Raw genomic sequence first — 22,090 nt, forward strand, 5'->3', positions numbered from 1 at the left:
GTCTATAGATTGCGAACATCAATTCTCTCCCCATCAAAGGGGAAAATGATTTACTGTCTAGAAGGATGGCAACAGAAAGAAATGCTTTCAGATTACTAGAGGGTTATACACAAGAGGAAAAGAATTCAATCTGAGGTTTTATGTACGAGGCAAAATCCATCAAGTCGTGGTCTTGTTCCGTCCACATCTGCAGCTCTTTGCCAGTACTTTCAGGAGCAGCAGGATGGTGCTTTTTACCTGTGAGGAAAGACTTACAGCAAACGTGGGGAGGATTGCAAGTGAAATGACCAAATAATAAACATTAAGTCCCACAAATGGGCTAATTGCTCACATCTGCTGCTTTCACCATCTTTTGGGACATTTAACTTTGCAGCAGTACCTGAAGGCCAGCTCTGGTGCTCACTGGCACCAGGAAGGAGTTTTAAACAAAGGCACTGTTCTGTTGCTGCAGACAGCCTGAGCTACCTTCCTCCCAAGAGCCGCTCTCGGGCTTATCAAGATGGGTCAGACAGGTTTCAGTGTCGTGCTGCTGCTCTCCAGCCACGCTCTGTCCTCAGGCAGGTAATTTATCTGGTCTGTGCACCACTTTTCCCTTCTGCTGAACAGAGGAATTGAATTTTACCTTATAGGGGCATGCTATGAAGCCACAGAGTTTTAAGGCTGACAGGAGCAGACCTAATAAAGGGGGAATGTATGTGGTCCTCCAGGCAGCCAGGCATCCTGTGCATGTCGCAGGGCTCTGCCATCACAGAACACTTTGTAAACGTGCCCAGAGGGCATTCAAAATAGAGACACATCTTAGTAAAGTTAAATGTGAGATTAGATAGTTCTCAAAGTCATAAATGTAAGAGTTCTAAATTAGAAGAGCTTTCAAATTGAAATGCCACACAATTAGTTCAGACAGGCTCCGCTCCCACCAGCAACTTCAGTCACCACAACAGTGTTCTAGCTGCAGCAGCACTGCTCACACTGCCCAAGGCACCATATCATCATGCCTCCATGACACCATGCTGCTGTTCCACCATGCCACAGAACAACGATGCTGCCACGTCACCACATCACTACCCAAGGGAGTTAGTGGCACATAGTGCCACATCATAGTGGAGCCTTCCTCCAAAAGGATATGTAGGCTGCCAAAGTGCAGGCAGAGCAGATAAAGGGCAGTACTGAACCCATGCCACTCTGGTGCTGTGGTTTGCATGCCCAGGGAATCCTGGGGTCTGCTGGTTGTTGCCGCTCTGGCCGTGCAGGGTCACCATCTGTGCTGCTTTCCCTCCTCTGGTCATACCAGTCCTCTGGGCTCACCAGTGACAAAGTGCTCTCTTAAGTGCTGTGTCCCCAAACAGTCATTTGTGGCAATTTCTTAGGCAGCTTTGCTTGCCAGATATTATTTGTGTCAATTAGGCCTTTTTGTCTGCTTGATAGGCTGGAAAATGCACATTTTTCTACTTCTTTTCTTTCTTAGTTGTATTTACTCAAGATGAAAGCCAGATGTTATATTAATAAGAGAAGTGCCTTTCCTAAAGGGAAACATTCATCAGTGCAGCAGCAGACGTTGTAGTTTTGCTGTGAATTACTTAAATTCCTCCTTTTTTCATCTGAAAAGGAAATCCAAGAAGATGTATCTGAAAGCAGTAGTATTGTGACTGCAGAACAAAAGCCATTTACCCTAATCCCTTTAGAAGCTGGTAATAGGGATTTAAATGGACCAACTTTTAAAATAGTTTAAAAATGTGAAGGCAAGAATAATAGTAAACCTAATATTTGAATTTAAAAAAGAAAGAACATTTGGCTATTTTATGTAACATATACTTTTCAGATACAAGAAAAGTGTTGTTATCCAAATGGATATTTTTATGTCCAATGACTATTGATTTTCCTATAGAGCCCCTTCTCCTAAATCCAGGGCCCTGGCACAGCTGAATCTAGGTGCTATTTATTTTACCTCACACTGAAATAAAGCCATTCTAAGGAATCTTTCTGAAGGTACAAACAGTGATTATTTCTGCAGGGCAAGTGGTATATAAGCACAGTCCAAAACACCCAAACTTCTCATTTAGTCGAGTTAATGCTTTGGAAATATCCTTCCTAAGTATAACCAATAATATTTATTACTTAAACAAACAAGGTTTATATCACAGATTGCTAATATCACATGCTTTTAAAAGCAATCATAATACCTCACCAGGCTTTGGTAAAATTGTTAAAGGATCTAACGGAATTCCCTGTATGGAATTTTATATTCTCATTATTGAATATTTCCATTATGCCATTGTGGGAATACTTCAATATAAAGTGTTGGGATATAAAGAAGAAGAATAGCGTAGCTATTTTGCAAAATATGTTCCAGTTGAATGAGCTAATTAGCTTTTAATAATGAGACTCAGCCAATGGATTTTCAAAGCATGCTACTGGGGCTTAATGATTTCAAAAGCTATCACATTTACAAGTTAATGTACCGTAAATTATTCATAAGCATCTTATAAATAAGTGTAATAAGTTATTTCTAAGGCTAGTGTTGCCTTAAAATAAGATTCTTCTGAAAAATGCCTTTAGAAATAGAGCTTTGTATGAACCCGTATTTACTATCTCTGATGTTATTTTCAGATGAAAATTTATGTTTGGAATCAGATCATTTACCAGCCCAGACCTCCTTTAGTCCACGTCTCTGTTAAGCCTTGACAATCCCCAGGGTTTAGCAGCAAGCAGAGGCATCAGAGGCACTCAGGATGATGCTGACCGTCTCTGATTTCCTCTTGCAATGGCGTCCAGTGAGGCTACTGGAGCCAGAGGAGCTTCCTGTCCAGAAGCAACTCTGATCTCTTTGGCAAAGCAGCTGCTTGCCGCACGCAGAAATGAAACAGAAGCCATCTGAGCAGGGTGCTGCTGCCCCATGCTGTGAGCAGCCCTCACTCTGCCACATCCCCAGGCTTCTAACAGCCTCTGATTCCAAGGGCTATTCCCAGCATGAGCCTGGTGGAGATGCAGGGCTGTCAGCAACATGCTTCCCATCCCTTTCTTTACAAGTTCCAGCTCCTCTGGCAGGTTAGACTACCCTCACGCAGACACAAAGCAATGGTGAAAAATATGCACATTTTAAGAACCAGACAAAATCTTCTGAATCACGCACTGCCCCTTTCTCCCTTGTAGAGCAGCAGAGTATGAGAAGTAGAAGGTGAATCTAGCTTAGGAATCTGACATAGTCAGGCTGCTTTAGGGGAAAGGTTGGCTGTTTGTATGGTTTTTACATTTCTAAGTAGCTGCTACCATTGTCATGCTTGCCCTGGTTCTAAGGGTTGTAGTTGCTGACAGAAAGAGAACTTTGGCTGCAGACGTTTAAGGTCAGGGTTCCTATCACCTGTGGGTGATTTTCTTCAGTGGTTAGAATAGTTATTTTGGTTCTGTAAGAAATTGCTTTGATTGATGAGAATATTTGAAAGTCACACCTTTTAGGGTAATATCTCTGTCAAACGTAACCTTTTATGCAAAGAAAAAAGTGTTTCAGCAGATATTTGTAATTTTATTTTATTTACAGTATATCAATCTGCAAATAATCCCTGCTTAAAGCCAACAAATAAACAGACAGTGAGATAAAGAAAGAGCATCGCAGTCCCTGTTTAATTGCCTGCCTGAGACACATCTTGGCAATGTTCCTGATGATGTTCCTGTTGTTTATCATCTTACGGATGATATTCTAAACATATTCAGCACTTTGTTATTTCTCTTACCCGTATTATGTTGTGTCTTGGAAGACAGAAAACTATCGTTTCCTGCAGAAATGCAGCCTTTCCAAAAAGACTTTGGCTGTCATTAATTAGGATTGTTTTAATTTTGCTGGGTTTTCTTGAGTTTTGAGCTTACAGCAAAATGTCTTCAGGCATGTTAATCATTTTGTCTTCAGGCTTTGGAAGGAATTATGTGATCCTGTTCATATTTCTGATTTGAATAATTAGCTCCAAATTGTATTTTTAAAGAACAGAAGAGCCAGTTGATTTCACAATTGCGTGCTGATGGCTAGAGAGTGTTGTATTTCCTCTTGGAAAAGTAACTTGGTAAGATGTATTTATATCATCAGGAAATAGTGTGGGTGGAGATACTTGATGAACCATGTTCCTCTCATTCACTTGTTACACGGAGAAGCTTTTCAGTACAAATTTGAAAGAGCAGAGGTTCATTGGATGTATTGATCTCAATCTTCAGTTACCTACATCAGTTACCTTTGCACAACAAATGACAACAAGCTGGAATCAGTGTAGTTCCAACAAAATATGTGCCACCTAGAGCAGAGCTTTTCTCATCTTTCAGCAACAGCAGACAAAGCAGAAGCGTTAGTGAGGCTGCAGGATGAATGCCAGCATCGCAAATGCTTCTGTACATTTGTTTAGAGGAATGAAAAAATGCTCAATGCATATTCCTCCCAAACACATGGATATCTGGTGCTTTGCAAATGTTCTAGCTCCCCATATGCTGGACAGTGAAGCTCTGGTTCCAAAAACAAGTTGCTGCAACTTAGTTAGAGGTTTCATATAAACCTACCTTCACAACCAATACCGAGGTCCTTGAGAAAAAGCAGAAGAACACTGACAGTATTTGTGTATACCTAACAGTAGCTCCCATAGCCATCCCATAGGCAGATGGAAAAACAAAAAGGGAAAAAAAAAAAGAAAAAATGAGTTTGGAGAACATAATTTAACATATTTAATTTTCACAATGTTAGAGAAACTCCCTGCTTTTATGGACTTTATCGAGCTGTGTTTTTCTCCCTTCTTTAATTCATTGAGTATTTAAAAACAGTTAAGGTTTACAAGTGATTCCATCAAGCCCCATCCAGGCAGTGAATCCATGAGTTTTCAGTCAAGTGAAGAACGAATGAGCCATGTCAGCAGGGCGCTCTGCTAACAGGAACCAGGTGGTGCTTGACACAATCTCTGTGAGTAATGCGTCATCCTGTTGCATTCTTGATCCTGGTGTGACTTCCTGGGAGCAGTGCCAAGGTCAGGCAAATCATTATTTACTATTAGTGACATTATGAAGATTGTATGCTCTTAAATTTCTCTCGTTTCTTTTGAACTTGTCTTTGTCTTCCTCTGGTTTTGACCATAAGCTCTTTGGAACAAGGGTGATGTTTTTCAGTGTTTGGAAAAGGGCCAGACTCTGCAGACAGGCCCTCACACCCGCTCTCCTCAGAAGGACAAATGCTGGTTTTGCAGACATCTGAAATGCTGCTTTCCTCTCCCCAGGGAGCAGTTTGTTCTTCTCAAGCTGTCACCCACCACAAGGCCCCTCATCCCCTCCCACAGCACAGCTCCTAGCTGCCTTTCCACTGCTGCTGAGCTGTCATGTTTCCATCCCAATTAATTTGTTCCTCATGCCTCCTTTTAATTCCAGCACCACTCTGCCAGGCAGAGTCCAGATCTACCTCCCACCTCCTCCCCAAGCCTTTCCTCTTACCCACCTTGGTCCTCACTGCAAGCAGCCCAGCCCCACAGCCAGATCTGGGACCTGAGCACCATCTTCCCCCCTCTAGTCCAGGTCCTGGCTTGGTCTTGCAGATTCTTGCTGCATGGTACGCGTAAGATGCAATGTTCTTACACATTCATCCATAACGACCTCACCAACAACATATCTCCCGTGCAATACAGCTTTTACTCACAGACTGAATCTCATTGCTCATCTCCTTTCAGACACTACACTGTGGATCGCCATGTCACCCACCCACAGGTTACAAACACAGCAGATCCCCCTGGCAGAGCTGCAGTCTGTATCAGCTTTATCGCTCACTGACTCCCAGCTCCAGGCAGACACATTGCAGGTTCACAGACAGACACTTGATTTTCCCTATTACTGCCTCCAGGTTGGTTGAACGTCTCACAACAGATACTTTCAAACAGCCCTTAAGGCTGGAAGGCTCCATTCCAAAACATCAGCAGAGAAATTTGGCTTTTTCTGCAACCAGGGAAATGATCTTTACTGCAAGAAAAAGAGATGACGATGTCCTGCTGAAACACAATTTAAGGACAAGGAAACACACCAAGTGCATGTGCTTGAGTATGATTTTCCTAATGCATCTGTGTTGTTAGGGGTGGTGGCTCTGTGTTTTCCATATAACAAGCACTGCTCCATAAACTTTCCCCTCCTTTTTCCTAGAAGTCTTTGACAGTTTGCCATATTTCTCAGAGGTCTGTAATTATTTTTTTTACCTCCTGCATTTGCAGTACATTAAATCTCTCATTAGTTGCTTATTCACTAGGAATTGGAGATGATTATCACTTTGCTGCTTTGATTTTTTTTTCCTTTGATATGATAATTTACTGCCCAGATAATATCAATAGGAGGGCGAGGCGGCAGATTGAGCGTCCTGGCTGTAATTGAGGAGAGATTTGTAGCTCTCCTTCCAACCCCTCGGCATCAATCTGCCTGCAGTTGTGCTGCAGTGGGGGGAAGCAATGCTTGGTACTGGGGCATTGCCACAAGCTGGGCTGTGCAAAGTCCCTGCAGCCCACTGAGGGAGGGCAGGCAGTGCAGGTCTTGTTCTTAAACTTGGATGCCTGTTGCTGTTGGAATCTGTTCAGCAGCGGAATGGCACAAGCAGTAGTCAAAGCTTGAATTTAATGTCTTGCTATTATTTTGTTGTCACACCATAAAAAAGGTCGATAGTGTGCACCTGAGGGAGGAAAGGAGAACTTGTTTTTCATTATGTTCTTTATTAATTGTTATTAAGGCGAAGGCTAGAGCATCCTCCCTGCCAGCAGCCACCATCTGAGCCACAACTGAGCAGAGGAGCCGCACCAGGTGCTGCTTGCCAATTCCTCAAGCAGGACAGCCTGTGCCTGCTGCTGGCACCTGCAGAATTCTGCTACTGTCCTCCTGTAGTTCAGCTGTGAGGAATCATTGGGGAAAAATTATCCCCAGGCATGAAACAGTAAATGAATATCTCTGATAGAAGTATGCAGTGAGAAGCCCTCCCTTGCTAGCATCTACAAGAGCATTTTGCTCATTTTGTGTTCATTCATTTCCACTCTGCACTATAAGCAATCACCATCTGCTTTCAGGCTTTGTTCTTCACTTTAGCGCATAATTCAAGGTGTTATAAGTTGATGTTTAGCTACACCCAGGTCATCTCCTTTCAGCTGGAACACGGAGAGCTTCTTCCTCTGTTCTTCTTTGCTATTGAGAATGGAAAAACCATTCGACATCAGGCTGACTGACACTTCCCTTGGAAATATTTAGGAAGTGGGTGGAACACCAAAGCCCAGTTGCCATCTTGGCCACCATTTTGCCTTACACACTGCAGAATTAACAAAAGCAGACGGACTTGAAGCTGTGCCCGCACCTCCAGCACCAGCACCCACGGGCAGGATTCTGGTGCACAGACCCGGCTGCAGGTTCTTCTCCAACTCCTCTACCTTTCTAAATAATGTCTGGAGACCAAGGAATGTGTTTGTGCAGTGCTTCAGTAGTATGCAGTTTGTGTGTGTGTGTGTGAAGATAAATACACGTGTTAACTAGCAAGTATTGATTTTAGAGGGAATTAGGTATATAAACACTTATAAAATCCGGCTTCAGCTGCAGGGTGTAGCAATGCTGGGTGCAGAACATTTAGCAATGCAAAGTGGCTGGTTCCTTATCACCCTCAGGACACAGAGGCGATAAAAGATTATCTCAGAAACTGTTTCATTCAGAGCCTATCTGCTCTGCAAGGTTCCTTCCACCCACATCCTCCCCAGCTGCCAAATGCAGAAACCCACAGTGGGCAGGGCCTGGCTGGCATGGCTTGGGACTTCAGCTTTTGTATAAAGCAGTAGTAAAATTCTTCAGTCTGTGTCTTGTTCAAGCAGCATGGAGCTGGCACAGCCTTTACTTCCTGCGGCTGGGGCAGCACCATAGGAGCTTGGGACTGTCCTGAACCTGATGGTCCCAATGTATGCGGGAACTCAGCAGAGTGAAGTGCTGGGTGATGGGCAATATAATCTACCTAATTATAGCCTTTAGGCAAGGGAGCAGTGCTGGTACAGTTATGATAAAAGATACGATAAAAGGGCCATAAAAATGAGAGAATGATAAACCTCTGTCATGTCAGCTCAGTGGTGTGTTTGCTTTTTCTGATCAGTATTTTATTTATTTATTTATTTATTTATTTATTTATTTTTCTGAATCACACATACATAAATTTGGGCCAAAGGTTTTGGAAGTTAATTTATCCTTGAATGGAATTTGGTCTTATGAACTGTTTACGGCAGCTTTGCTTGCTTCATTTGTGTAGAAAACCCATTGCTCTTGTTGTCAGCATAGGGGCAAGTCCTGCTCACTTTCTTTTGACCGTTCTTTCCACAGCAAGCATCATTCTTAGGCCCTCAGTTTCCTACTGAAGAATATATTGGCAGCCCAGGACCAGATAGGACCAGGATAGCTTGGAAGCTTCTACCAGGGCCAAGGTGGAGCAAGGCATGACCATTGCAGTGAGCAGAGGCATGATGCAGGGCCTGGCCTGGGGCTTTTGTGTGTACAAGAGTGCTGTATGGCAACAGTGGCACTCTTCTAAATAGTGAAGGGAAAAACAAACTAAGCCACATAGCTTGCAAGCTTCACTGGAACAAAAGAACCCATCCTGAAACAGTTAGGCTGAAGGCTCTTTGACACATGACTGAGGGAGTGAAAAGAAAGCGGTCTGATATTTAGAGCACTAAATAAAAAATCAAGGTTATTGAAAGCTGTGGGAGTTCAGCACTTCTGAAAAATGGCTGTTTTGTTGGAGTTAGAATTGTCGCATTAATATGCAGCCCTTAGGCCCGCATTCTGACAGCCCATAACTACACCCTGCATGCTCCCAGTCCTCCCACCCTCAGAGCTATTCTGCACTGGGCTGGGGGCTGTGTGCTGAGCTGGTGATGGGGGGAGCTCTATGGCCTCCACAGAGCTCTGGGCAAGCAGCAGGGATGCCAGGGCCCACTCCCACCCGGCAGGGATCTATACAGCCCAGAGAGCACTGCAAGCTTCGTAAGCACTGCCATATCATAAGCTCACATTCCCAAAAATCGATTAAAAGTGGGGTTAAGCAGCAGCATCTCAGTTCTGCCACTCAGCAAACTGGCTGGCAGCAGCAGCACCGCACTACTCGGCTACTGTGGAAATTAATATCATGCACTCCTCAACTCCTCTGAAAACGTAAAGGTTTGGTAATTTCTCATTCTGCTTTTGCTTGTTGCAGTTGCATTAGATTCCAGTGTGTAACAGCTGTAAACTCTACAATTGCATTACAAGATGGTGATTACTATTTGATAAAATATTTATCAAAGAAAAGCATTAAACCAGCAGCTCTTCAGCAGTATTCCCCTGGAAAACAAAGGAAGGCAGAACAGAATTATTAATTAACAATAATAGAGTTCTCAGGAGAATAGAAACCACATTTTTTGCTGAAATCCTATTTGTTCTGTGTCCCATAAACTCAGATTTTAAGAGGAATGTTTTTACAGCAAGCTTAAAGTGAATTGTGGTTTACGTTTATGAGGCATAAAAATTAATAGACTTTTTTTATGAGTGCCTTTGTATGCTCAGTTGCGAGAATTTTTGCGTCGTCTTATTGTAGAGATGGAAACAATTAAGTGCACAGTGCTTCATCTGAGCTCTCAGCAAGGACAGGGCTGTGACAGGAGATGGCCTGCAGGACTGGCACTGTGCTGGGAGCCGGGCACAGCTGGTGCTGTAGATGGCAGCATTTTTTCCTGCCCACAGCCAGTGCTGCAGGTGCAGGACAGGCAGAGAGGTCTGCATTACAAACAGTGTGATGAACTCAGTATGCTGGTGCATGCTGAGTGGTCCCTGTCTGCAGCAAGGCCCAAAACTTATGGATAAGGCCTGAAGATCAACTCCTGTTCTCATTCTTCCCTACAACAGCAGTATGCTTGTAATAAGGCACTGACACTGGGTTATCTGTTGTTCCATACTTTTCAGCTCTCACCTAGGAGCATTTCAAGGCCATCTGTTACAATAACCAACCATATTTGCTTCAATACTAACTTCCATAAAGTCATGAGTGTTTTGCAGAGCAGTGAGCAATTTCTATAGCGTTTTGATTAATGGTATTTATTGAAGTTGAAAACTGAAGCGTTTCAGAACGTGTTAATATTCTGTTGCAATATGTTTTCCTTGGTTTGCGGATTTTGTGTGTGTGTGTTTTCTTTTGTTGTGGACTTTGATGAAAGAACAATGCCTTCTGATTGTCTAATCCTCTAAAACAAAAAGTGCAGTTGCTCTGAGCTGGCCAGTGTCAGATACTATGGATGGGGAGAAGCAGGCAAACCAGGGGCCCAGAGAAGGATCTTCACATATATAACTGTGTCAGTATTGTGCAACTCGGTGTGAGTCCAGATGAAAGTTAATCAAAGACAGCTTTACAGAGGTAAAGAGATATGAGTGAGCACACGCACAAAACACTGCCTCTGCTTCAACAATACAGCAGAAGTGCTCCGCTCACCGTTCCCCATTTGCAGAAGCATCTCTGGATTCTGTGTGTTTATTTTCTTCCCAAACAAATTCCCAGTGTTGCTTTCATCATTAGTTACCCTGCCCTGTGTTTTGTTTTTCTTACTCTACCCTGCATCAAGTTGTCCACACACATTTTTGCTGTCTTTCTGGCAGGCTCTAATCTCAGGAGAGGTCTCTCAGTAATTGTTTTCAGTGTATGGATGTTGATACCTTCCTGCAAACTCTGATTTGAATTAATGCTGCTTCTGCATTCCTTTGTTAAGTGACAGAAATCCAACACCTACTGATTATTGCAAGCACAGTTTGTACAGCTCTACCTCTGGTTACAAACAAGCTGCCTGAATCCCGGCTGACACAAAACAGACACATCTGAAGCGTGGCCATGGGAAGAACTAAGGCACACAGGAGCTTCCTTGTTTCACAGTCAGGGCCACACGACAGTGGCAAAACAGCCTGCCTTAAAGTTTACCAAGATAAGTCACGCTGCTATAAGCACTTTTCCAATAATAAGTCATAGTCTTAAAAAGTGCCAAGTGCCCCAATACTGCCCACCTGCTGAATTGAAGAGGAAGTGTCCTGCCCCCATCTTTGGCACTTCCAGACGTGCTCTTGGCAAGGCTGCATTGCATGTGCAAAACATGTTATTTGCTTTTTCTTTTGCCCCAGTGCAATATTCAGCTGAACAGGTTACAGAAAGAGGCATTAGACAAAGAGAAGGTTAAGTTGTTGGAAACTTCACCCTGCTTTTTCCTGACTTGGATGGCTCTGAATGTTGCCTGAGCACATATTAACACTGCGTAAGGCAGAAAATACTGTCAGTGCTCCAATTTGTACATAGGGCACTTCACAATACAGAATGTGATACCTGCCCTCCTTTCTGTATTGCCCCTCTTTTAAAACACAAAGTGAAGCCTGAAATCTCCCTTAAAAAGTTGATTTTTGTCAACTCTTGCACACTGCCTTGCACAGTTCTGGTTGTGCCAGAGGAAGTGTTTGTGTAAGCAGCTGCTTGGTGCTGGGGCCAGGGGCACACAGAAGGATGTAGGGACACACACAGACACATGCAGGTACACAGCTGTGCTCAGCACAGCCATGATGCTGCACTGGACCAGAGGCTGGGATGGGATGCTCTTGAGGAGAGTGGTGCCCTGGGCTGGGAGCAGAACCCTTGCTGATCTCCCATCTGTAACTGTGGACAAGTCCTTGCTGCCATGTGTGGCTCACACGTGGGAAAAGTGACGCATGGCAGAACACATCCAGACAGCTCACTGGCTGCCCCTGAGCTCTGCAGCCAAGGCGGACACACTTGCCCCAAGCAGTCAGGGCAGGGAGGGACGTGCCAGGCCACAGGCACGGCCCAGCGCCAGCCTCAGGCGGGCAGATCATGGCGGCCAGCGGGATGCATCCTGCACCACGTGCGGCTCCTCCAGACACTCCCGGCCTCAGTGGGAGGACAGCGTACGTGTCCAGCCAGGGCTGGTGTCTGCTCAAGGACTGCTGAAGGTACACATTTGTTTCAGTAACAGCGATCTTGGCAGGCGAGGGAGGCAGCTCCAGCAGGCTTTTATAGATGTACATATTTTGGACTCCCACTGAGAGTTATTAGTTATTAAAAAGCGATCAAATGAGGCTGGTTTTGGAGTACATTTGTTAGCCATATGATATCAATTAAGCTCCAGTCTCCTGACTGCAAGGAATTGACATTACCTCATACATACGCAGAATTAAATTCCTCCTCTCCCTCTCCCCCTCTTTGAAGCTGGTAATGCCAAATATCTCCTGCATTCCAGAGGAAAATGCTGCAGTTATCCTGAATATGTGGATGCCTTCAATTTGTAATTAATAGAGCTCCATAGGAAATGCTTTTGCTGGAGTATGCAGCAGCTGGAAAGGATTCACTTGGGTGTATGGCACTGAGTAACGTATTTATGCACTGTGCACAGTGGGGACAGACAGCAGAGCATCTGGCCCTGGGCTGCAGGATGACGCACCAGTTGTTGTTATGTCACTTGTTACTTACTGGAGAAAGTAGGGATTTTCTGTACTTTTATTTGTTTTTATCAAGAAACTTTTTTTCATAGTAATTTCAAACCTACTGATATTTATGAGTGAGAAGGCTATGGCTTACTATGAAACATTCCAGTTCAAAACATGGATACTCAAGGTTATGAACAAAAGCAGACTTGATAAGAGCAACAAAGTACTGTGAAACATTTTGATAATTTGTTCAAGAAGTTGCATTCTGCACATAAACCTGCATATCTGACATGTTCTGTAAAGAGGTTTTATACCTTTGCATATATATATATACACATATATTTGCATGTTTAAAAGATAAATGTGTATATATAAAAATAATATGCATGTGCATGCGAATATATGAATAGGTGTTAGAAATCATATGGTTTCATCTCTCCAGTATGGTTAGAGCAACTTCATTAGTTTAGTCTGTTCCTGTGGCTTGAGATGACTTATTGCCAAGATAACACACCACAGGGGAACTACAACATTTTGGACTGATTTACCACACCACAGATAAGTCTTACTGTTATATAACAGACTCATTATTTTGATCAGCTAAGAGCAGGGCTCGAGCAGTAGATCTGGGATTTCTATGTAGTTGTACATGGGTTTGTTGTTGGTAAAAGAGGTTGGTTTTTTTCCACACTCAAAAGAAGAACTATTTGTTTGCATGTCATACCTTTCAGTGGCCTATGGATGGAGGGACTTTTCATCTCCTTGAGGTTCAGTTGAGGGGCTGAGGTGATATTTATGGCTTTGATCAGGTATCAGGCAGTTGGATGAAAGCCAAAGATAAGACATAGCCAGTTGAAAGGATCCAACTGTAGAACAGAGCACTGAGACTGGACAAATCAGGAGTCTGGATGGTCTGGACTTCTATAAAAACCTTTTCTTAAGAACAAAAAAAACAAAACCAAACCAAACAAAAAAAACCACTATTTCTACTGTAACTCACACGGTAAATGCCTACCTGCACTGTCTCCAATTATATCATTATTCTCATGAGAGCAGATGACACCATCCTCAAAACTGGTACAATGAAAGTCTTCAAATCTCAGTAGTAGATTTAGTAGCTGTAGTTCATTGTCTCTCAAAAACTGGCACAAGGACACAGCAGATAAGACTCCCTGATTTCCCACAGTCAGAGAAATGTTAAGGAGGAGTGTTCTCCTGAGGCACAGAGGTGATGTTCAAACACTTACATCCAGCAGTGCTCCAGGAAGCAGTGAAAAATACCATCCCACAGTGCTGCGCCAACGCAAACTCAAGTGATAAAAACCATGAAGGAGTCAATAGGTCAAGTAATGGTATCAACTAAAAGTAGCTTTCCACAAAGATGTGTACATCTACCCCAGCTCGATTCCTTTTTACATTATTTCAATTTTAGGGTTTCTTGCTCTTGACACAAGCCTTTTCAGGGTCTATTTTTTGCATTATATTTTTGTCTGGCATTCAGAAGTCTATGCCATCAGTCTGGGCTCTCCTTCCTGGCCACATCTTAGCTCCCTCATTTGTTACTTGCCTTTGGCTGCTAGAAGGGCTTACAGAGACAAGAGCAGCCTTCATGCAACGCCTCCAGCACCTGAGTGCTGTAATACCATGCACTCACCAAACAGACGTATGTAATCAATGTGCCTGCCACTCACTGACAAAATGGAGCTGAATTCATGATGTCCAAATAGCTTTATGTTTGACATTGCTGAACTTTGGAGTGCTTGATTTTCTAAAGTTATTTCTTCTCAGTGAAAAAGAGCTTGAAGAGCAAGAATATTTGTCACCCAGGGGAGATTTTTAGGAAGAATTCCTGGCTGGGAAATTCCAAAGTCGAGAACAAGCTTTGCCCATCAGTCCCCAGGTGTCTGTGGGAATCCAGTCAGTGCAGAAATTGTGCTGTGTTTCTTCTGCTGTTGCTCACCAAGCATGAGAAATTGCAAGCAAACCACTAAGTCTGAAAATGCTCTGCATAACTTTAAACATTTCTGCTGGTGTACGTCTGCAGTTTCTCCAGCACTGTGCCAGATATTTCTAGAATGGAAGCACCCATATAAGAGAAATATTGAGAGTTTTATTGCAATCCAGATTGAGCGGTTGATCGGTGTTACAGATAGAATAGAGCAGAACTTGGAGACCTCCAAGAAGAAAATAAAACCCAGTGGTGACATGCTAAGTTTGTAATTTGAGGCAGACGCAAACACAAGGGCACATATTCAGCTGCATAAATAATGGCAGACAAGAAAAGAATGGGATGAGCTTTACCCCTGTATCAGAACAAGGAATTCTGCATGAAGGAACAAACAGATCTTAACATCATTAAAGATTTACTACTGATTTCCAAAAAAAAGAGTTGCACAGCATGTGCACAACCTATTAACTCATTGCCACATGTTATCATTGCACTCAAATAGCTTAATAGGATTCAAAGACAAATTAGGCATATCCATAGAAAATGAGAATATCAGATGGCCCTGGATGAGGTAAATACGTTTTAAAAGATATAAGCACTCATATTTCAGGGCAGACTCATGAGACTGCAGAATAAAAGTCCTCCAGTGAGCAGGTTCTAGCATTACGGGGACGTGGTCTGAAGCCTGGACTACAGGCCACTATCAAGGACCTGATAATGCATGAAACAGACTACAGAAGGGATTCATATTACATTTTTCTGTGTCTTCTTAACATTTATGTCTGTGAAAAGAAAAAAAAATAGTATTTGCTATGCTTGAAGTGCACACAAAAATTTTGGCTGCTTACCCACATAAATGTAAAATTGCACAATTTGCCTTGGGTTTTGCTCTGGCATTATCCTGTTTGCGCCAGGCGCCTCTGAGCTGCTTCTAGACAAGAATTCCTGATGCTCTAGAGTGAGCTGATGGTGCAACAGTGCACACTGAGCCTCGAAGCTCTGCTTAACTGATAAACAATTTTGCACAGAATCTCGAATTTCTAAAGGCATTAATCTGCAGCCAAACATTATTGTTATTACATTAGCTTTGAATAATTTTGTAACAGCACCCAAATTTCAGTACTGTCAAGCCTGTCTACTCACAGTGGGCTCCCACGGGCTTTCGACCCCCTGTCCCAGTGCTACAAGTCACAGGTGAGACTGGTTTACTGCAGCCTTTCTCTTGACCTTCTCAGCAAATGTCCTTTGATACTGGCACTGCCACCAGCCCATCTGAAGGAGCTGGGGAAAGCAGAGATGGAGAACTGCACTGAGCCTTTAACCCTGTCCCTTCACTCCACCCTTCATCTCCCCTCTGGCACTGACAGCATCTAAACTGCCTCAGACAGGGGACATTTTTTTTGTGCACATTAAAAAAAAAACCAAAAAAACCCAAGAATGTTGGCAAGAAAAGTTCCTGATTTGAGTTTTTCAGAAGCATAATTACATTTTTACAGCGTACCCTTTGGCCTCCTGGCCCCAGTCCAACACCAGCTCAAGTCACTTGCCAACCGTGTGCTCAGGCTTTGATGCAAGTCAACACTTTGCCTAAAAACTCACAGAGCAAAATTGCCCAATAGATGTGTTTGTAATGAGTACCTTTCTATCAAACGTGGAGAAAATAAGCACTTACATTTTTAGGAGCATTTTAAATGTTTACTATAAAATTTTATTATGTATTAAACTTAATTACCCCAATTAAATTCTCAATTATTGTACCTGTGCATACTGTTGTATGCTTTGCTTCACTAGCACCAGATGGCACAGCTATTCAATTTTGTTTACAAATTCTGATTGAATTTATGCTGTTCTTTTTTGCTGGTGGCGAATGAATGCTGGGACCTGCATAACCTTCAACAGAGACTGCACGTGCACTGGGCAACGTGTGCTGGGACTTTTCTTGAAGAAAGGCTGCAGTAATCGAAGAAATAGGACTGAAAAGTGCTGTCTGCTTGTACCTAAGGTTGAATCAAAAGCAGATTTCCATTTTGGAGACAAATCTTTTCTCGAAACCAGGTTTTCGGAGATGAAAACATTACATCACCTTGGGGGAAAAAGGAAAGGATGCAGTAAGAAATTTGCAAGCAATAAGCCTTACAGTTTGCCAACTATACAACTGCTGACAATTAGTTTTATTTATGCATTTATGGAACATCATCTACATTTTTTCTATCAAGCAGAACAGCTTCCTCCCCCCGTGCCCTGAGCTTCCACAATGTTAAACTACTGAAATGGGAAGTTACTCTCTTACTCTCATTCTTTTGATTTGAAAACTGTTTTTCTAAACTGTGTTACAGTTATTTTCTGGAAAGCCTCTCAATGAGCTCTGCTAACCGTGCAGACAATCCAAACATAATTTGGTGCAAAGAGATGCCCCTTCCAGAGATCGCTTTATTTATTCCTTGTATTAAAAATGAGCTGAAAAATCCAGGCATGAAATCATGTTTTCCAGCTATGCTTTTTGTCATATTTATGGTCTCTTTGGTAAAATCAAAGGAATTTACTTCTGTGTAATGGGGCATAGTTTGAATGGCACAGTAACCATCAAACCATAACATTTGGAGTTGGGCTGCTTGATTACAAAAGCATGTCCTCACTTGAGTCTGTGCACAGTGCAGCTGTTTAAATCACTGAAAGTTTAAAATTGGAGTCACTTGAGAACTGAAATCGCATGTGATGGCAAAATGGTAGAGAATATTAATCTAGGCTGCCAATTTCAGAGTAATTTCGAGAAGTCTGAGAGCTTACTGATAAAATTATGGGATGTAGGGAATGCAGCACTATTAAACTCATTTTCTCTTGTTTGCATTGTGAGATGCATCACCACTTCACTGTGGGTCTCTTTGAACTTCAGACCAGGTCCTAACAAAAGAGAATGGGGTCAGGAATATCTGAAGAATGAAGCTTTTTACCTTCACTGTTTTCCTCCTCAGATATGCTCCCTGCTGTTGAACATGTATTTCTACTGGACAGAACCTTACCAACAGGCTGCCAAGGAGGTGGTGGAGTCACCATCCCTGGAGGTTTTCATGACAAGGTGAAATGCAGCACCGGGGGTCATGCTTTAGGGGGCGTGGTGGGGAAGGGTTGACAGTTGGACTAGATGATCTTAGTGATCTTTTCCAATCTTTTTGATTCTGTGATGCTGTGATTTTCATGTTTAAGTTTAGGTGCACCATGGCTCAGCTGTACAAACAATTATGCTCTGCAGCTGGTGAGGGAAACGGCCTCCAACAGTGAGCAGAGCAGGACATCTGGCCACAGAAGATCCTGCCTGACATGGCAGGGACTACAGAAATTGGAAATAAAAGGCAAAATGCTTTGAAAACAAAACAAAAACTGGAGCTTGTCTGTGAGCTGTTTCCCCAGCTGCAGCTCTGTGGTGACCAGCAGGAGCTGATGTCCCTCCTCGACCAGGCTGCTGGGATCAGGCCACTGGTCTCCCAGCCACAATAAGCCTTGGCAGCTTCAGTTCCTGGGGAGGATTTCTAATACTCCCATGGAAACGCTTCTTTTCCAGGAAGCTGGAGAATTGCATTGCCAGGCTGGTCACTGCTGCACCTCCCAATAGAAGGATTTTTACGCAGTTACCTCTTGTGCATGGAGAAGAATCCATCCTTCATCTCTCCTTAAAGCTACATACATCACAGAGAGATAGTTCAAGGATTAGCAGACACCATTGCAAATCTGCTTCTTCCTATGCTATTTAATCCTCATCCCTGCTGCCAACAATATTTCAATACAGCCAATAGCATCCAAGATCTTGCAACAACAGTGGGACACCTGCAACGGCACCAGGAGGAGAAGCTGGGCTAACAGGACAGTTGTCCTTTCTCACAACTTCAAAATTGCTTAATTGGGAAATGAGAGGGAAGCTATTGTAAAACTAAGGCACTGAAGCAAGGAAATAAGAACACACCCCTCTTTCCTTTGGGTTTTCATACGACCTTTTGAGTTGTAGTATTATTTTTTCCCAGACACAGGTACTGTTTTTCTCATTTTTATTAAGTTTTGCTTTCTGCCAGTTTTGACCATTTCAGTTTCCACCTGCTTAGCAGTTATTAATGTCTTGCATGGTCTGACATCACTTAATCTGCAAAATTAAAGTTATTTCTCAGTTTTAGTTAATTAGCGCTGCTGGACCGATCAAACTTATTTTTCTCTCTGGAGAAGATGCATTCAGCTGCTCGTCTAAAGCATACAAATTATCTCATAGCCTAGTTATGCTGCTGACACGGGGTCATGAAAAATGTGCCAACAAAACAGAATCCCCAGTGCTCCAGCAGACAACAGCGAACCTCGTATTTCACTATAACTTGGCAATTAAGTTGGAAGAAATGCCCCAGGAGAGGAGCCATTCCCTTGGATTTCGAGCAGAACGAACCGCTGCTGATGAATTAGCTGAGACCCACTGCAGTGCTCAAGCAAAATATAAACCGTGCTCAAACTCTTTGTTTGTACCATTTCTAATAGCATAAATTAAGATTTCTGTAAGCAAAGCACTGGGAACGTGGCAACCTGCTGCATTGGAGTGAGCTGGCCTAGAGCAGCTTAGCACAACTCAGCACCACCTTGTCCTTCTGGCAGATGAAGCACTGTGATTCCTGCAGGATCACTGCAGGAATGTCCTGACCTGGCGTGTTCCCCCCAGCTCTCACTAACCCACAGCCTGTCTGAGCTGTTGAAGGACCCCACAGCCAGGGATGCCTGGGCTGTTCCACACCAGCTGAGACACCAGTCCTATCCACACTGCCATCCTGACATCTGTGCTTCTCATCAGCAGTACAGACGTGGCTACTCTCCTATGAGCACACCCACAGAGGCCTCTAATGAGTGAATTAGTGACTGCCAGGCACTTGTTGCTGGTCATCCTCCTGCCAACAGTAGGAAGGGCACTGACCTTTTCCCTTCAGCTCCGCACAGACCAACACTTTATCACATAAACACTCGGGGACAGCGAGATATTTTTCTGGCAGGTCACAAGTGTCATTGGGGCACAGGACCTACAGAAAACACAGCACCCAGAGAGCAGAGCAGAGCTTATTGGAGGTGATGATGACCTCCTGGGGACACAGAGGATGGGCAAAGCAGGAGGGCCGTGTCAGCAGTGACCTTGCAGGTCCTGGCATGGTATGTCTGGCTCCAGCTCCTCACAGCACTCCTCCCTTCACTGCTGAATAGAAATGGTAATTAGAAGCAGGAAAGGGAGACAAGAATGCCATTTAGTTGTGAGGAGAGCTGACAAGAAGAAACACAAATAACCTGGAGAGCCCATAGAGAATCAGGAACAAACTCCATAGGAGAGCCCAGGTGATCCTGAAGCACCGTGCATCAGCCTGGAGCACCTCTGTGGTATGGCACAATTCCATTTTCACCTGTTTCTGCATTTGGATAAACCTAACATGTTTTTTGGCTATGAAAATATCCCACTGGCAGCAATGTCATCATTAACCCTATTTTTCCTTTCCAGAGGAGTTTCCTTTAACATTCCTCTGCATATTATTCTCCCAGGATTTGGAATATCTGCTGTTACTTGAAACCACCGGGTCTGGGATCCATTAAAGATGAGCGTGAGACAGGGAGCAGCGGCATGGCACCAAACACTCAGGAGCAAGGGCACAAGAATCTAACCCAACTGTGCAAGAAAACCTTCATTAATAATATCCACAGTAATTATGTCTGAAACTCTTTCCACTCTCTCTAAACAAGTGGTAACTAATTGGAGACAGATAGTGATAACTTACTTACTTTTTCCACATGCACATGACTGATACCAACCTTCAAACATCATTACTTCTTTCACAGAATGAAATCTGTAAGGCAATGCCAGCAATCTTCTCCTGGCCATTGTTCCCAGAAAATCTATGCTGCTCACGAAAAAGGGAAAAAAAACATCCACATTATGCATTATTCATAGGATTATAATATTTCCTCTCTTTCTGACAGCAATACAATTTACAGGAAAATAACAGAGAATGTAATGCAGAACGCAAATCAAAGCACAACAGACAACTTATCTGGTAACATCTTCCCACTCTGGGAAAGAAAAGAGGCACCACAGTCAGCATAGTAATGTTCTCCCTCGTGAAGGCATGGTCAAGTTTTGTATAAAAGAAACACTTTTTTGCCATGATTGCGGGGCTGCTTTTGTGGCCTTTTCATTAGGAGTTCTTACCTTGCCCATCAAAGTGCACCCAGTCTCTGTGTTAACACACGAGCAGTTTCCTCCTGATGAGGAAACATTAATAGCCTTTTCACATACACCTTCCACCACAGACACTCCAAAATCGAAACAAGCACTCTCAGATGCTCCCCTCCTGCCTGCCAGTAATTGGAAATCACATCTCTGCCTACATGACCTGCTGCTACGAGATGCTGGGCTCATGCTCAAGCTCCATTGCCTTAGGTGATTGGAACAGCATTAGGATCTTCAAACGTACTGCTAGGATGTGCTTGGGAGGTGGAGATTGTTACTCCAAATATTTTTTAATGCTGCCTCAGCTGTACATTACAAATCTACTTCCTCAACTCAGTTCTTCTGAAAAGAGCTTGCTGCAGACCACTTCTGTTGCTGAGACGCATGACCTGATGCTCCTCTTCCAGCGGGGTAAGCCAGGTTTGTATCTGTCCTGCCCAAGAGCAGCTGTCACAGCTCTGATCCTGCTGGCAGCACATGCACTGGGGCTGTCCTGCCAACATACTGTAAAACACCTTTCAGGCAGCACACTGCAGAAGACACAATAGCATCTCTCCAGACACACCATCATTTTCATCAAATCCATGTGTCTGCCCCCAGCCTGGCCCCAGGGCAGCGTGCAGTAAGATGGTGTTGTGGAGACAAAAGGCCCATTTACATGCTCCTGGTGCTGTGGATAAGGGCAGCCAGTCACCATAAATTGTACAGGAAAGGAAGTAAACTCTCTGATTGACCTTCACAAAAGAAGAACCTTTGAAAAATACCCTGTGTCTGTTTAAAAGTGCATAAGAAAAAAGTTATAATGAATGTCCCTGTTTTCTACATAGGATGCATTCTCTTTAAACTCTTAGCAGACAATGCTAAACAACAGGATAACAACCATACATTTAAACTATCACTTCCCAATTACACACAAATTAATAATTTAAGAGATCTTGATTCAGAGCTCTACTGCCACAGGGGAAAATGAACCCAATCATACATCATTCTTACAGCAGCTCATCAGGCATGGGATGGAACGGCTCCGGTGGTAAGTAGTAAATACTACATACAGGATATTAAATGCTGTATGTAGATAGACAAGGTAACTTGCTTCCCACTTAAAAAAAAAAAAAAAAAAAAAGAACTTTTTAAGATGTCAGCCATTTATCTGACTGCTATCATGCAGGTGTGCCTTCATAAATACACCTCTGATTACATGTACCCGTGACACATGAAAAGCTTATTAGCAAGCATCAAATTTAAAGATGCATATGCACACATACACATGTATATATACATATATATGTGTACAAGCAGAGAACCTAATGATGCTGTGCACTGATGTTGAGCTCTAATGAACTTAAGGCTCTCCTCTCTCCTTCTTCTAACTGCACACTTACTTAGATATTTAACTCTTCTCTATGCCTCCTACAAACAGAAAAAGGAAATAAAGCCCTTCTGAG

General features: G+C 43.2%; 1 long non-coding RNA gene across 1 annotated transcript in view; it reads left to right on the plus strand.

Annotated features, from left to right (window-relative positions):
* The window catches only part of LOC146758845 (uncharacterized), a 186,982-nt gene extending 166,416 nt beyond the window's left edge, over positions 1–20,566 (plus strand). The window contains exons 4-5 of the long non-coding RNA XR_014933187.1: positions 17,383–17,486; positions 17,970–20,566. This is a non-coding gene — a long non-coding RNA (uncharacterized LOC146758845). The remainder of the gene's footprint in view (positions 1–17,382; positions 17,487–17,969) is intronic.
* Positions 20,567–22,090: the final 1,524 nt, after the last annotated feature.

Source organism: Coturnix japonica, chromosome 12 (assembly GCF_054131305.1).
Source record: "Coturnix japonica strain WE chromosome 12, WE-NBRP24, whole genome shotgun sequence".
Lineage (NCBI taxonomy): Eukaryota > Metazoa > Chordata > Aves > Galliformes > Phasianidae > Coturnix > Coturnix japonica.